This window comes from Schistocerca cancellata, chromosome 2, assembly GCF_023864275.1.
Source record: "Schistocerca cancellata isolate TAMUIC-IGC-003103 chromosome 2, iqSchCanc2.1, whole genome shotgun sequence".
Lineage (NCBI taxonomy): Eukaryota > Metazoa > Arthropoda > Insecta > Orthoptera > Acrididae > Schistocerca > Schistocerca cancellata.
In genome coordinates, this window is record NC_064627.1 from 193,456,336 (window position 1) to 193,474,604 (window position 18,269).

The following is an 18,269-nucleotide window of genomic DNA, read 5'->3' on the forward strand; positions in this document are numbered from 1 at the left end:
TTAAAAGAAAGGACTGACGATTATGGTACAACGACTCGTCGAAAACGAAATTAGACACGAAGCAGAATCTCGAACAGGGGCGGATGGGGAAGGAAGTTGTCTGTGCCCTTTCAAAAGATTGATCCTGCCATTTGCCGTAACAAATTTAAGGAGGTGACTGTGGACCTAAATGAGTGCACCCAGATGGCGATTTGAAATACCTCATGTTAACTCCATAAGGAGGAAATAGTGGGTGAGTCATAACAAAAATTATTTCAAGCTGTGGTTTGTATACAACCGCGAAATGTTTTGTTATTGATATACGTCTGGTGGCATAAACAATGTGTTTTGTATTAGGAACTGCTTCATAGGGATGTGTCCTTCGCAGATGACAAATGGTGCCAACAAATGAGAAACCTTGCAATTGTAGAGTAACAAATGCGACCTGGAAGACAGCACCATGGAGCTTGGTTGGCAAAAACCCCAATCCCGCATCTTCTGATCTGGCACCTGCAAGTCTTTACCTTTCTCGCCCCTTATCGATAAACTACCAAGAAAGTTAGTTTTTTTTTGCAGTTGTGCTTTAAACATGGCTTAACTCAGACTCCACGAGTCGCTACTTGCTTGGAATCGAAACAGTAACGACACACCATCTGACAGTTTGATAACTAAGTGGATTAAACTGTCGACAATTTTCTGATATTTGTGTCTATTTTGTTTAATAACGTAATGGGAAAGGCTGTTAATATGCACAACAATAATACAACTGATACCTCATCATCATATCATACAACGAATGGCTGTCTTCAGTAACCTTGGAGTCTTTTGTCACACTCACTAACTTTACTGGTCTACAACATAAGTACGACAATATGGCTGTGAGTAGTTAATGAAACACAGTCAACAGAGTATTCGGCGATACGGTTTCATTAACATATTTCTGTGTTTCAAGTAGCAGTTCCGAATTATTTTATGTTTATTACCTCTAGAAATACTGGTTTCCGAAGGCAGTTAGTCGTCTTATGATAACATTTCTACAGATGTCGTTCTGAGTTCATAGAGCTGTTTGTAGCTTTGTCACAGAGGAGGTACAAACAGCTCTGTTGAACCCAGGACGACATCTTTAGTAACCGAGACCTACCGCCTAGTACTCTTTGCAGTGCGTCTATATTTTCATGGAACAAGCGATCAACTGCAGCGTTCATCACGTCACCGTTGCCCATATGGTGGCTGATACGGATAATTCGCGATGTAGGCAACGAGATTAGTTGTAGTTGCTGTGTGAATGTAATCTTCCCAGTCCGTAAACATATATTTGATAAGTCGATGACACACCAAAGTTGAATTCATTCAGAATCTTTGATTGGTATTTGACATATCTTTATGCCTAGTCAAGTCTCGTTCAGACATGCGAGATTTTTTTGATTAACAATGAGTTCCAATTGGGGTCATGAACAACAACTCACGTCATGTAATGATTGTTATAAGACCGTTGCGGTATCACTTATTGCAATTAAGTTAAATTTACAAGTGTTAAGGACTGTCTCATCTCTAATAAGTTATTTTATAATATTTGTTGTATGATGGTATTGGTTTACATCTGGAGTGACTGACATAATGAGCAAGGCTTTCTACTGGTCTCTTTTGATAACCATTACGTGTAGTCAGACGACTGTATGCAACAGGTTTTCGGCGTCGAGAGGACCCGCAACACAGCTACGTTATATTGGTTGAATTGAATAGTGATCCACTATTTTTGCTGTCAAGTTTACCTTTGAGCCAAAGCTTATACAACATATTTCAAAAATCTTGTGAACAAGTGGAAATAAGCAACGTCTATGTACTGTGATTCATAATACCACAGTTTCACAGTCGACTGTTTACTAGGATACGTGTATTGTGCTGCTACATCTTGACGAGTCACGTCATGACGTCTGTACGACTACAGTGGTTTCGCGTCTGACACATATGTGTGAAACCAGCTGAGATTATATGAAAAGTGATGCAAAATGAGGTGACACTTTGCAGATAATGACTGCCTGCTGCGAAGACAAAGTTGACCCTCAGCATAAATGAATGTGATGTAATGCTCAAAAATAGATTGAAAGAATCTAAATCGTTAGATTATGCAATTGGAGATCAGTCACTTGAGACCTGTCAAGTATCTAGTATCTATCCGGGCGATCCGAGGTCGAACTATCTAACTATATGGAGAAGGTAGATCACGATTTAGTGTAGAAACCCAAAGGGAGTCAATTCCTAGCATCAAAGAAGTCGCTTAGAAAATATTCGTTCCAACAAATCTCTCTTATTTTTCGATGGTGTGTGGCCCTCACTAAGTTGGATTAACGAGAGAGAGAAGCATATTTAAAGAAGGACTGGGAACTTCGTGATAGGTCACTTTAGTCAGCTCATGTCACAGAAACGCTCCACAAACTGCAGAATGAGATAGTACATCAGAAGCGTTGTGCTATCATGGAGAATTTTACTGGCAAATCTGTGAGCGCCTATTTCTTAAACTGAGTGGAAATACATATTATTCCCTGGCACAACACCCACAGTGATGTAATTAGACAAATGCTGGCTTAGGATAAAGCGAGGAGAGATGACTCAATTTCGAAAACACGGCGTAAGAGTCCACATGTAAAAGCAAAAACGTTTGTCAGGTGTTTGACAGACATTTCACCTCTGTGGGAGAAAGATCGATTATATAAACACATCATTGAAATTGATGTGTTTAAACAGTAAGACAGTAACGGAAGGTTATTACATTTTTTATTCCATTCTGAAGTAATAACGTACACTTCGTGAGTGCTGCAGTCTTTTCCTGAAATGACAAAATTTATTCGGGAAAAATAAGTTTTTCCCAGTCGTGAAAAATTGTTCCAAGGAACAACATACACCTAGCAAGAAAAAGCTATTCACGTTTGCAATCGAGAAAATCTTGTCAGTACTGTACTTAATTGTCTACATGTTACATTGTTACTATACTACACACCAACAATCAAAAAGTACAGTCACATTAAAAAGAAGTATTATCTAAAACGCGTTCCAAGTTCAAAATATTTTGAACAAGAAGCTATTGGATACCAAGAGAAATTCCCATTTTCAAGACAGGGGAAACTGTTTAGTCCTTAAAGGAACTCAATTTTTTGCAAATTTCACGTATTCCATGGCAGAAGATCGCCTTCCGTTTCAAGGTACAAGATAGTGGACGTCTGACGATGTAGGGTTTAACCGTCCACGCATCTTGTAACTACTCTAACAAGTATTCAGTATTTTATTCACAACGAAACTCTGCAATTGAAGAGTAAACAGCATCCTCCAAATAGTTTTAACTTACGAAGGGCATACTATGAACAACGCAACAAATTCTTTTTTTACGGATAATTTCGGTTAAAAAATGCGGACCTTGTTTCTGGATATCCTGGAATATTCCTGCTTCGGTCCCTATAGTTTCATGAGGTTCCGATAGGTCGTAGAGGTATACGTTGCCTTCAAAGTGGCGTCTGTGATGGAGAAGCGTTCCAAGCAGAGCGCTGTCATTGAGTTTCTTTTGGCGGAAAACCAGACCGTCGCAGACACTCATAGGCGCTCGCAAAATGTCTACGGAAAGCTGGTAGTGAACAAGCAAGGAGTCATTGGGCGAGGCGTCTTTCATAACTGCAAAAAGGTCGCGCAAACATGTCGGACATGCCGCGTGCCGGCCGGCCGCACACAGCATTGTTGGAACCTGCACACACACACACACACACACACACACACACACACACTCATTAGAGATGATAAACGGATCTCAGTCGAACACCTCGCACTACAATCAGTGGACTACTCGGTGTGTGCATGCTCGGTTCCACCCCGCCTAATACGAGGAGCACTCAAGTTCTAAGGCCTCCGATTTTTTTTCTAATTAACTACTCACCCGAAATCGAATAAACTGGCGTTACTTCTCGACGTAATCGCTCTGCAGACGTACACATTTTCCACAACACTGACGCCATGATTCCATGGCAGCGGCAAAGGCTTCTTTAGGAGTCTGTTTTGATCTCTGGAAAATCGCTGAGGCAATAGCAGCACGGCTGGTGAATGTGCGGCCACGGAGAGTGTCTTTCATTGTTGGAAAAAGCCAAAAGTCACTAGGAGCCAGGTCAGGCGAGTAGGGAGCATGAGGGATCACTTCAAAGTTGTTATCACGAAGAAACTGTTGCGTAACGTTAGCTCGATGTGCGGGTGCGTTGTCTTGGTGATACAGCACACGTGCAGCCCTTCCCGGACGTTTTTGTTGCAGTGCAGGAAGGAATTTGTTCTTCAAAACATTTTCGTAGGATGCACCTGTTACCGTAGTGCCCTTTGGAACGCAATGGGTAAGGATTACGCTCTCGCTGTCCCAGAACATCATTTTTTCAGCACTGGCGGTTACCCGAAATTTTTTTGGTGGCGGTGAATCTGTGTGCTTCCACTGAGCTGACTGGCGCTTTGTTTCTGGATTGAAAAATGGCATCCATGTCTCATCCATTGTCACAACCGGCGAAAAGAAGGTCCCATTCATGCTGTCGTTGCGCATCAACATTGCTTGGCAACATGCCACACGGGCAGCCGTGTGGTCGTCCGTCAGCATTCGTGGCACCCACCTGGATGACACTTTTCGCATTTTCAGGTCGTCATGCAGGATTGTGTACACAGAACCCACAGAAATGCCAACTCTGGAGGCGATCTGTTCAACAGTCATTCGGAGATCCCCCAAAACAATTCTCTCCACTTTCTCGATCATGTCGTCAGACCAGCTTGTGCGAGCCCGAGGTTGTTTCGGTTTGTTGTCACACGATGTTCTGCCTTCATTAAACTGTCGCGCCCACGAACGCACTTTCGACACATCCATAACTCCATCACCATATGTCTCCTTCAACTGTCGATGAATTTCAGTTGATTTCACAACACGCAAATTCAGAAAACGAATGATTGCACGCTGTTCAAGTAAGGAAAACGTCGCCATTTTATGTATTTAAAACAGTTCTCATTCTCGCTGCTGGCGGTAAAATTCCATCTGCCATACGGTGCTGCCATCTCTGGGACGTATTGACAATGAACGCGGACTCCTTTTAAAACAATGCGCATGTTTCTATCTCTTTCCAGTCCGGAGAAAAAAAATTGGAGGCCTTAGAACTTGAATGCACCTCGTAGAAGACCATAAAGAGCAACAAAGGACCACCTGCGAGAATTGCTTGCGCGTTACCAGGCTTATCGTGACGATTTATTGTCGAACGTCATCACAGGCGATGAAACATGACTTCATTACTTCGAAGCAGAAACAAAACGACAATCCACGGACTGGCGACAAACCACCTCTTCTCCGAAGAAAAAGGCGGTAAAGTCATTTCGAATGTCTTCTGGGGCTCTAAAGAAGATATTCTGTTTGATTTCCTCATGACGCAACGATGAACTCAAGGGAAATGTACTACCCTCAGGAAATTGAAGAAACGACTTCACTGTGTTCGTCGCCACAAAAATGCAAACGTACTTGTCCTTCTCAGTGACCACTCAAGATCTTACAAATGTCTACGCCCTCCAGAGGAGTGCAAGGAACATCAACAATCAGGGTCTCGTACCTTCCGACGTCCATCTTTTTGGCTCCATGAAGGATGCACTCCCCGGGAAGCAGTCCCTGTATTACACTTTACCCCAACAGAACAAATAGTCCCATCATGGGAAAAGCCACATGTAGCTCTACTGTATGTGGGTATCTGCATGTAGTATCACGTCACAAAAGTGGTTACTTTCCACAACTGTAGTATAAATGTGGTGTCACCGCCAGACAGCACACTTGCTAGGTTGTAGCCTTTAAATCGGCCGCGGTCCGTTAGTAGTATACGTCGGACCCGCGTGTCGCCACTATCAGTGATTGCAGACCGAGCGCCGCCACACAGCAGGTCTAGTCTAGAGAGACTCCCTAGTACTCGCCCCACTTGTACAGCCGACTTTGCTAGCGATGGTTTACTGTCTACATACGCTCTAATTTTCAGAACACGGTGTTGGCTCTTCTGCTATCACATAATTAATGTTACCCTTTTACAGGATTTGACCGTGATGTATAACTAACGGATATGGAAAACAGACTATTAGTTCCTTTTCCTACGAGTTTTCTAGCTGGTAGAAAGAATGGCAGTAAAAAAGGAATAATCCTGCACCTAGGACCTTTCTGCACCAAGTTCATTAAGGGGTTTCTCTAATGGATTAACGGGCGGCAGCTTGTCTAGGCAAAAAGTGATTAAGTTTTTAAAAGAAAAAAAAGGACAAATAAATCTGGTCTGCTTTCTTGCCGTCCCCTAACATAACTTCATAAATAAATACATCTTTTCAGTATATGGTTCTGAGCAAGAAATATGAATCTTTTGGCTGCTACACCCAAATACATATACTACACGAACATACATATATATCTAAAAAGGCCACTAATTTTTAATCGTCACTGTATGCTAAAAGAATTTGACTGGGGTGGACTTATATGTTTTCATCTTGTATAACCAACAAATTCAATACTTAAATACTCGAATACCATATTACACACATTAAATTCATTAAGACGCTTTGATTATCACTTTCTCTTAACACATGATTTGTCAAAAGCCAAAGGTAGTCACTCTGTATTGCCATTTATTACTTTCATGCAGTTCTACTTCAGTGTTACTGAGCCACATATGCAATTTTCTTTTTATAACTCTTCTTACTGTACTGGATTTCACTTATAACTGAAAGAAATTTATCGTTACTTTACTTAAAATTTTGAACTTGCTAAACCTGAGTATTTATGCATGACAAGTTTGTCTTTTTAGCAAAACCTATTTACTCAGTTTCACTTCAGTTATTACCCGAAAGAGAGTAAGAATATTAAAACAGCTAAATTTGTCCAAAAACATCAACTTCAATAGTTAAGCAAAATTTCACTTCAGCATCTCTACTACGTAAATCATGCAGTACATTTCCTGCACTTTAAAAATTCGTCCACAACAATTATTTTCAGACATTCATTCAAAGATGAAAATTAGTGCTTTTAGATACTGAATAAGCACTTTTAAATGTTTTTACGTCAGGTTTAATTGGAAAGGAAATGTTTTTTATTTCATTCTTTGATCACAATATGAGTTCTTTAGACGATGACCGCTTTCAGTCCGTAACGACCATCCTCAGATCTTTTTTACACCATGTCCTAAAGTGATAAGGCCATAATCGCATCGTCAAAACATATAAATATAATCAGCTTAGCATCGTCATATAGATCTAAAATAAGGTGTACAGTAGGCCGCATCGTCCACACAGTCATTATTGCAATTGGCATGTCGCAGTTGGTGAAACCAGGAAAGGACCCTATATAGATGGAAGATTAGGAATAAAGTAACGGGGTGAACCAAATTTTATGTTAAACACAATAATTATTCAAAAAAAGTTAGTCTTGAATTAATGGTTCACGCTTCTACAATTCTAATTATACAGTTCGCAACACGTTGGCTGTAGTCGTTAGATGTGCAGGATAGTATCGTCAGCTACACTACCCATGGTATGGCGTTAATGTTTCTTGAAGTATGGACTAATTAATTCTTCTTCGCCTCGTTTTGACGTCCGTAACGTAGCACAACAACTTGTACTAATACCTTAATAATTCAGTATTCGTCTTCCGAAGCTATTGTGCAACAATTTCCAGGCAATACATCGCCTGCACCGTCCGAGTGTTGTGTCTTTCACTGTTGCCTACAGACTGTGGCCTCCCGTAGCCACTCGCTCTACAGGTAGCGCCCCAAAAACCCAAGCTACCTTTTACGGTTCCCACAGTAAATTCCGCACAGTAAAAAAGCACTCTGTCTTTTACATAACACATATCCTACACATTGCCATTAAGCGTATACCATTTTATACAAATGACAATTTGCAGAAATACCAAAAATTACATACACGAATATCTTCATTTCATTAATCCATGACAAAATATTATTTAGTAAATTATACATTCCACATATTTATTTACATAAGTTACAAACACTAATCAGCAAAGCACTCTAACATAACTTATATCACACTTTCCATATACCCTTTGCATATCACAGTTATATTACGACAGACTTTAAAGGTGTTTTAATTTTCGTAAATTGTATGACTGAGTAGTACTGATACTCGTGGATGATGGGAAGGCTAGTGATCAAGCGTCAAACAGTGGAGTGGTACCACGCGGGCATACAGGCCTTTTTAGTAAAGTGGCAAAGGCCGTCACATTAAACGGAGATTGTATTGAAAAATATGCTTATCTAGCCGAAACAGTGATGAATAATATGGTGTATTGGAATACTGAATAAAACTAACCTGTTTTCAGAAAAACTTGTGTTTCTTTGCTTACTGAACGCCCCTCGTATTGTGTGTCAAACCTATAATATTTAGAAATGCTGCACAAAACACAACTTCAGGTCTCAGAGAACAAAAACAGTAGAATATGCGGGAAAATACTTATAGCGGTTTCTAGGGCGGATTCTTTCATGTACATGAAGTGAAAAGAAGACGATTCCTTTGAGAAGCAAGTCAATAAAATACTAGTTTCAACTGCGCTACAATTATTGGAATTGGTATATAAATAAACAAGACCATAGTTCATTTTAGCTAGAAACGCTATATATTCACAACGAACAAAGGATCACATAAACAACATCTAATGTAGACATGACAACAGAAGATACAGCTGTTTCATTTTATTTTTCTTTGTTGACTGTCACGACTCTGAATATTCCGATTTCTGATACACAGTAACACAAAATGAACTAGATTGGAGAAACAAGTGAAAATGACTAACTATGAAAGTGACTGCCAGTGTTCCATATTAGCTAGTTCCTCTAGCACCGGAGATACTTTCTCGATAGTTCATGTGACTGATTGTTCTTCTTTTCAGTCCCTATTTGTGTACCATAAATCAAAAACAGGTGACGACAAAAGTGGTCCCAATATTCCATATTTGTTTGTAATTAACTTCTCCTCAAATTATCATTTCCCCAACTTAGATTCATATGCACCTGCTGATGTTTATCATAGTTCAGTACTAACAGTTCCCATCTATAGAAAGTAGAAATACAGAGAGAAACATCGAGTATACAGAAATGTGCTTACTGCAGTGAAGACAAAGTAGTAAGATGCTGGATGTTTTACAATTCTTTATGAATCTTCATTGAATGAAACACTTTCAGGATTAATTCAGAATTCGTTACCGTTATCCAAATCAGTTAAAAATCTCATAAAAAACCATTTAAATATCTTCTTCTGAAGTGGATAAGATGATCCGTAGGCTATTGTAGCCAAGGGTCGTCAAACTGGAACCAGAGCTTAGTTAGACATATTGGATTTTTTCCTCGGAAGTCTTCCGAAACCCGGTATTACGCCACGTTCATGTGATGTGATGTGACGTGATGTAACTTTAAACATAGACATCATTTCCCTGTGCTGAGAAATTTATCACTGAAGTAGAAGAAGATGGCTGCCTAAAAATTCTTTCGGATACTCCTTATCTGTGCTTTATCAGTAGCTGACCGTTTTAGGGTTACTTTCAAACTATTGAAAATGTGTATTCCTGAATAATGGACAACACAGTGCGTGATTTTAAGTTTTGATGTAGAGTATTCTCGTTGTTAGTAATGATTCCGTAAACTGAGGGGTAGATTTCAAATAAAGACGGATTTCTCGTGATATGTTTAATTAAAGAATAAATACAGTGAGAAGCATTAATATTATACGTGCGTATCTGAAGAGACTACTGCAGAGATGTCATGAATTAATACCATTAATAATATTTTACTCTCTTTTGAACCTGATTATTTTGGCATTTCTTTATCAGGTACTGCCAAATATGACGCCATATGACAATATGGAATTAATGAAAGCAAAGTGTGCCTTTTTTATTGACACTTTGTATCTCTAAAACATTCACAATGCAAATGAAGATAGATTTAGGTGTTCAACTGCTTTGTGTGTTGCTCTGAACAAATGTTTTTCTGTTGCCAGATATTACTCGCCAGAAATTAACTTTCTCGTAATCTTATACCTGTGTCGTCATATTTTATACAAAACTTCAACTGCTCGTCCTAAAACTATATTACATCTGCTGTTTATCTTAGCATCACTCTCAACTATCAACAACAAGCAAACGTTTGCCACACTGTAGAGTTTTACTAGAACATAGTCATATTGATCAACGTCATTCCTTTTCCATCTTAGGAGTGAGACAAACCGTTTGGCCAGTTCCTGTTATTCCGATACTATCTTCGCGACCTTGCATATTGCAGTTGAGCATGTGATAGTCAAGGCTCGTCTTTGTTTAGCAAAATTGTTTCATTATAACCTCAAGATACAGATACATCATGTTTGAAACAAGAAAAAAAAATCACAGATTGTGAACCACATCTGCCTAATGTTGGTGAACTGAATGAACAATTTTCAGTTATTACAAAGGGAGGAGTCGTTTTGACTACATTATTAACTCTGTACAAAGAAATACAAAATAGAACAGCATATTGCCGTGACCAGGATTCGAACCTGGGTTCTTGCGGCCACAACGCAATGTCCTAACCACTAGACTATCACGGCTACTCTGGCTCCTTTACAAATGCTCCTCTGGCAGCAGAAAACTGTCCTTTCCGCTCCAGTTGGCAAACTAACTCCGCCAGCAGGTAGGTGGCGTCTCGGGCGCAGAGCAACAGGCGGGAGAAGTTGACGGAGGACGCAGACTGAGATCTCACGTCTCTAATTTGGTGCTTCTCAAAACGTTATCTGCAGTCAGTCTTCAGCAAGGATTTCATCTTGATGTCACCAAATGAGAAATCGAGTCAACTAAAAATTAATTGCTCATAAACTATGTTATTTATATCCTACATTGCAGCTTTAACATCCTCTCTTTTAAACTGACGCCTACGATCTGGCTAAAACCACGTTTTAAAATTTTTTTTTGAGTTTTCCCCGACTCTCATCCCTAATTATTTCTCTAATATCTGCCAATTTATGGACACCCCATTCCGTGCATTCCTTGAGGAAGTGGGAGGAAGATACAGGGAAAGTGTTGACCCATAATCATTAAAACAACCAAAAGCAACATAGTAATAGCACTGAAATCTATATATCCATGTAGGACCTAGCAATAAGAAATATATAAAATAAAAAACTCGAGGAGTATTAATGTAGCTACGAACATAACACCAGTCATTGTAACTTGCTAAGTTATTCCTTAGTGGTGTATACAATTCAACACTAGCACAAGGAATTTTTCCGGATAAATAACAATATCCTTTGTTAAATCCTTCAACAAGGAAAGGAACAAAAACGAAAATAATTACCATGCAAACTGCGTAACACTGTCTACACCACAATATTATTAATTTCACATGACCAGTTTGTAGGTACAGGCCATCTTCAGGTCTGGTTGCCTTAAATCTCTTCTTAACTACTGTTACGCGTCGTCAACGAAAATAAATAATATTGCGATACTCAGATAGTTTTAAAATACAAATTACTGTAGCGCCTCGTGGGCAGCATACGAGTAATGCCATATTTTAGTAAATTTTTCATCCAATTTCTTTACTGATATCTTTTTTATAAAATATTCGTTGATCAAATATGCTTAAAAATGGTGTCACGTATAAGTGGAAATGACGTACTTCTTTTTTTTTATCTTACTGAATCCATAGCCACGGTGCTCTATCATATTAATCAGAGATTGTTATTTTGTTGGAAACTAACCTTTTGGACCGTGGGTTTGTCCTTAGTGCAAGCTGATTCTTACGAAGAAGAAAACAGCAACCAACCACTATTCATAAAGCTATTTATTCATAGAAAAGAAAGTGTTACCGGTTTCGAACCCACAGTTACATCTTTAGACGGCTGTTCGAGTTTAAACTGCGTATGTTGTTGTATATATTATTTGTCACCTGGTTTTTCCCTTTGTGGCCAAAGTTTTTTGGGGTTGTGATGGTATTTAGTACATCACAAAATACGTTCCAGTAGGTTTTCTCGACTGAGAATGGCATTTACACATTTTCTCACCGAATATTTCAAGTATTACATGAAAAACAACCACCAGGTGGTGTTTTTGCAGTTTATCTCAAGCATTTTTCTCTGTGATACTCTTCTGAAAAACATTAGCTATGTGTAATTAAATATTATATGCAGCTGATAAATATTATATGCAACTGATTTGAATCATACTTAACGAAAGGAATGCAGTGTGTGACGCTCAATAAATCAAATAGTTTGAGAAATGGAGAAAATCTTAGAGACTTGGGAAATCAATAATTGCACTTCACGTAAGTGCTAGTTTCGAAAGCATGCAGATCAATATGCTATCATACTTTGTAAATTTCTACTATTTAATGTCTTTGGTATAATTTTTTGGTGTGGTCCATCACTTAGAAAGTAAATATTGGTCGTATGAAAGCGATCATTGAGAACAACATTTTTACACACGCTAACAGAATTTGCCACAGTTTGGAAAAAGATAATAGTACCGTCTCTAGGTACAACTTCACTACAGCTGTCAGTGACTCAGTACGGTATTCAATTCAAATTCAACGGAATTTTCCTAAAAAGGTAAAAATTTTGAGAGCAAACCTAATTTCAGTTCTAAGCGAGGGACGTTACCTAACTAGAGCGCCCGATGAGTAGCTTGGAGGGTTGGAAGGAAGGCAATGAAGGCAATATTATCGATACAGTGCAGCAGATGGATGGGAAGTACAAGCTGTACAGAACTGTGTAGATCAGATACAGTGCACTCCTACAGATAGAAGTAAGATACTGGATTGGGTAAGTTCGCATAACAGTCGCTATGGTCAAGTGGTTAGCCACACCTTTTCAAGTTCGAATCTTGGTCACGGAAAAATATTGATATTTTAATGAGGACATTCCGTTAATCCGTCCCACTTGATCATTTAGTAATAGTTGGTATTGCTGATTCTCACACAGCAACACCGAGTGGATACTTACACTTGTACGGGAAATGTGTGTTGCAATACTACAGCTTTCTTCTTTTTAACTTTCCATTATATTTATTCCATGCTACGGTACCCTACATTTTCTTGAACCAGCGTTCTATCGTTATTCCTTATATACCCTCGACAATTTTTATCCTACATATTTCTCTTCATTACGTTAATGCGTCTGGATTCCTTCTCCCCCCCCCTCCCGCCCCCCTTGATTATACTCAGTGTCTCTTCAGTAGGCCCTGGTCTATCTTCTTTAGAACCACATTTCAAAAGCTTCTGTACGCTCTGAACTGTTTTTAGCTTGCGTGTCACTTCTCTATAAAACTACGGTCCAGACAAATATCTTCAGAAAAGACATCGTCACAGTTAAATTGATAAACTTCTTGGTGTTACCAGCCGATTTTATCACCTCCTCTTTGGTTATCGTAATTTATGTCTCTAGCAAAACTCCTCTACAATTCTTAGTGTCTCATTTCCTTTTCTAATTCCCTGAAAAATGTCTGATTTAATTCGACTACATTCCATGTCCCTTTTTCTTGCTTTTGGTGATAGTCACTAATAACCTCTTTCGAAGACACTACCTTTGACGTTTAATTCCCTTTACAAATGCCTCCTCCACAACTTGCTAGGTGTACACACTGAACAAAATTGGGAATAGTCAAGAATCCCTATCTCATTCCATTCTCAACTAACGCTTCCCTTTCATGTCCATCGAGTCTTCTAACTCTATACGGTTTTTTTAACAAGCTGAAGATAATTTTTTGCTTCTTGTGTTTTATTCCTGATACCTCTAAAATTTCAAAGCGTTTGTTGCAGACAACACTGTCCACAGCTTTCCTTCGCCGAAGATTTCCCTCCTTTGCATAGTACTGGTTGCCGATCTGACCTCTTAATATTCATAACTTGTTTTTTTTTCTCTCCAGAGGTCTCTTTAATTTTACTATAGGTGGCATCTACCTTTCACACAGTTATGCATGCTTCTAAAATTTTGCATTTACTCTTTAGCCATTCCTGCTTTGCTATTTTACACTTTCTGCCATTCTCATTTTTCAGCAATGCAATAAAGATACTCAGATTGTCTGCTAACTCATTGATACATATCAGAAACAGTAAATAGTCTGTCACTGTTCCTTGTGGAACACTAGATAAAGTTTCGGTTTCACTCGCTCCGTTTCCATCCGTTAGTACATACAGCAATCTTCCTGATAATAATTCACAGTTCCTGGTGCGTAACTTAGACGATATTCCGGTTGCTCGCGTTTTCATTAGAAGCTTCTAGTAAGAAAGTCATTTTAGAGCTATATAAAATGGCCTGAAAAAAGAACAATTACTTGTCAACAACAGTAATGTATCAGTGAAGTAGTTAAGTGCATGTGCGCACATTCCTCATCAAAATTTTAACCTTCTGCTGTGACCAGGGTTCGAATGTGGATTGTTGCTGCCACAACGAAATGTCTTGACCACTTTTTTTTCTTTTAGCGACAGAAAAGAGCGGACACTGTCAGCTACAAGCTGGCTGGAGACAAGGTAGGCAGGCGTCGAACCCCAAGGGCTGGCCTCGCCTGTCTCTGTACTGGTCCATCACATGGAACTGGCCTTTATTATTTTTTATTTTTTTAAATATTTATTTATTTATTTGTTTATTCTTCGAAACCTTAAAAGGCGTTACTCAAAAAGAAAGAAACAAAATCGGGATTCATCCTACATGGCTTCCACCACTGAAACAGGATATAAAATCACTGCCAGTAGTTGCCTGCCACATTTTTTGTTTATTTTTTTACTAATTAAAAAAAGACACATAGTACCACAAAAATGAAATAAACTTTGTAATAAGACACCTGAACAGGGACTATTAGAAAAATACCAAGAGGACCAGTTCACTCACACCTTTTTTCCTCAATTTTACGAAAAACAACGTAACAGGAGTGAAACATCCGAACATCATCCAACTTCATCACAATTAAATACGAGGTACAGCATATCCGCAAAAAGTGCATGATAGCGTGGCATCTTTAGACATTTCCACTGGCCGCAGCCACATACTGGTGAAAGACACTACACTCCGGGTCATACCCACTCCCCACCACATAAAGAACACAATGACCGACAAGCCACATAACTGCATTGTTCTTCCTGCTGGGTGGTGGAAAAGAAGGCTGAATCGGGTCGCAGGACAATCTCACCGGAGATTGCCGCTTCCGTCGCCGTCGCATAAAAGGCCAGTTGACAACAGACCCAATTCCGCGAGAGACCGTCCGATGACGTAATGTATCCGTTTCATGGTAACGATTGCACCGGTCTGTTTAAAAAATGGTTCAAATGGCTCTGAGCACTATGGGACTGAACATCTGAGGTCATCAGTCCCCTAGAACTTAGAACTACTTAAACCTAACTAACCTAAGGACATCACACACATCCATGCCCGAGGCAGGATTGTTCTTCTTTTCAGTCCCTATTTCTGTACCATAAATCAAAAACAGGTGACGACAACTGTGGTCCCAGTAGTCCATGTTTGTTCGTAATTAACTTCTCCTCAAATTATCATTTCCCCAACGTAGATTCATATGCACCTGCTGATGTTTATCATAGTTCAGTACTAACAGTTCCCATCTATAGAAAGTAGAAATGCAGAGAGAAACATCGAGTATACAGAAATGTGCTTACTGCAGTGAAGACAAAGTAGTAAGATGCTGGATGTTTTACAATTCTTTATGAATCTTCATTGAATGAAACACTTTCAGGATTAATTCATAATTCGTTACCGTCATCCTAATTAGTTAAAAATCTCATAAAAAACATTTAAATATCTTCTTCTGAAGTGGATAAGATGATCCGTAGGCTATTGTAGCCAAGGGTCGTCAAACTGGAACCAGAGCTTAGTTAGACATATTGGATTTTTTTCTCGGAAGTCTTCCGAAACCCGGTATTACGCCACGTTCGTGTGATGTGATGTGATGTGATGCGACCGTAGCAGTCGCGCAGTTCCTGACTGAGACGCCTAGAACCGCTCGGGTACCGCGACCGACTCGGTCTGTTTCACTAAAGCCATTGCGAAAAAGTATAACATTGATGGGGACAAGGTTATGAATTACATGGTACCAATAGGACGCCACGTCCATCGGAAAACAAATCGACCAAGCAACCTTCCAATCTGTCTCTGTTGGCAGGGGTTCCACAGAGAAAACGCAGTTTGGAAACGTCCAGCGGTATAACAGCATATTTATAGCGACATGCGACTGGGAAAGGATATCAACCTCCAAGTATTCTTTCTAATATGCCTTAATTTGTTATTTGTACTAGCAACACGTACTGGAGGGGTTAAGCTGGCAGGTTGGAGGCAGGCAAAAAGGCGAACTGTAAGTGACTGGGGGACGCAAAGACACGTTAAGATAGTGCGTCGAAGAAATACACCAGAAGCCGGCAGGTTCGAATCCTGCCTCGGGCATGGATGTGTGTGATGCCCTTAGGTTAGTTAGGTTTAGGTAGTTCTAAGTTGTAGGGGACTGATGATCTCAGATGTTAAGTCCCATAGCGCTCAGAGCCACTTGAAGCATTTGAAATACACCAGAAGCCTTGGCACCAACATCAGGGACGCCCGAACTTCCCATAAGCCGGGGTCTTGCCATAACCTCATAATGCACCTGAAAAATAGACTTTCGGCAGATAAACTTCCCCCATAATCGTTGTAACTTTAGGGATGTCATTGTAGAAAAGAGAAAAATTTGTGCAACAAAATAGGTTTTATTCAACACATACGTTTCCACAATCCGAACCTTATGAAGTAAAGAGATGGAGCGACACTCGTATTCAAGAATCGCCCCTTCAATCCTGTAAATCTCCGATTTAGCGCAGCCGTCTTCACCGGACAACGATCAGTTATAACACCCAATGATCGATGGCGGCGACAGCCACAGCCTAAAGAATCTCAGCTGCTTCAACTCCCCACAAATTGAGTAACTGACATTTCCGGTCTTTAGCCTGTGCTCCCAAAAAACACATCCAAAACTTCGCTGAGAAGCAGTATGTCTTCATGAGAACGAAGAAGTACCATAACGTCATCGGCATACGCACGGACGATATCCTTTGTCCTTGTAAGCGAGCAGCTATAGACAGCAATAAGGATTACAGGAATAGCACTAATAACGACATAGAAAGGGGACCCCGCAGCAGGACACCACGACACACTTCTACGGAGGGAGTAAGGCGACCATTCACGTCAGAATACCAGCACTAGAGAGGTGAACATCCGTCGTGCGGGATTGTTAAAATCAACATCACTACTTGCAACAGCAAATGAATAAAAAGTAATGTTCCCAACACAGAAACAATGGAATCAGTCGAGATAAGATCACGACATTCAGCAACGGGAGGCAGGAGAGTACGACCCGGTAGACAACACTGATAACGCGCAATATGTCAGCGTTATAGGTCGGACTTGATCGATCGACGAATGTCCTCAATTTTTGGGAATTAAAACAGTTTTTCCGAACTTACAGGAGGGCGGGTGAGTACCCGTTGCACACTTCATTCATCATAGCGGTTTCGTTTCTCCTATCAATGCCAAAACCGAACATAAAATTCTTTGTGAACGCCATCCAGTACCGGAGATCTGCGGAGCCGCGCGGCATTAGCCGAGCGGTTTGGGGCGCTGCTGTCATGGACTGTGCGGCTGGTCCCGGCGGAGGTTCGAGTCCTCCCTCGGGCATGGGTGTGTGTGTCTGTCCTTAGGATAATTTTTTCACATGCATTTTTAGATCTGCGGGAAGGAGAGCTAACTACAAAGTCAGAAACCTCATCACGGTAAAAATCTGTCAAAAACTCCTATGGAAAGCTGGTGTAACAACACTGTCAAGGAGAAAAGTATACAATCAGCAGACATTATACCGTCTGATTCCACTCCAGTGTAAATATGACAAAATACGGGAAAGTTCGCGCATTATATCAGTTTAGGTGACACTCACGTCCACATATAGAACGAATGGTAGAGAGGCAAGTCCTTTCAAATCGCGTTCGAAGCCGAGTTTGATGATACAGAGACGTCAACTCGTCCTGGAGAATCGAACGTGGCTGGGAATGCAAACGAAGACTTTCTACTTGCAGTCTTGTAAGTTGAAGGAGTCTCGCCTTCACCCGGTGAACATATATAATTGTGAATGGGACGTCTCGAGCACCATCATAAAGATCAAGAGGGACAGCATAATAAAATTCCCGAGTCCTCCTCATTCCAGCAGCTTTACGAGCGCTGAAACGCAGGAGTGCAGTGCGAAGGTGATATTTGACAATGGTAATCCATGA

The 18,269-nt window shown here is 40.1% G+C and overlaps 1 non-coding gene across 1 annotated transcript; it reads right to left on the reverse strand.

The window, feature by feature from the left end:
• Positions 1 to 10,518: 10,518 nt before the first annotated feature.
• On the reverse strand, positions 10,519 to 10,590 carry Trnah-gug (transfer RNA histidin (anticodon GUG)). The gene has a single exon. It is a non-coding gene; the product is annotated as a tRNA-His (tRNA).
• Positions 10,591 to 18,269: the final 7,679 nt, after the last annotated feature.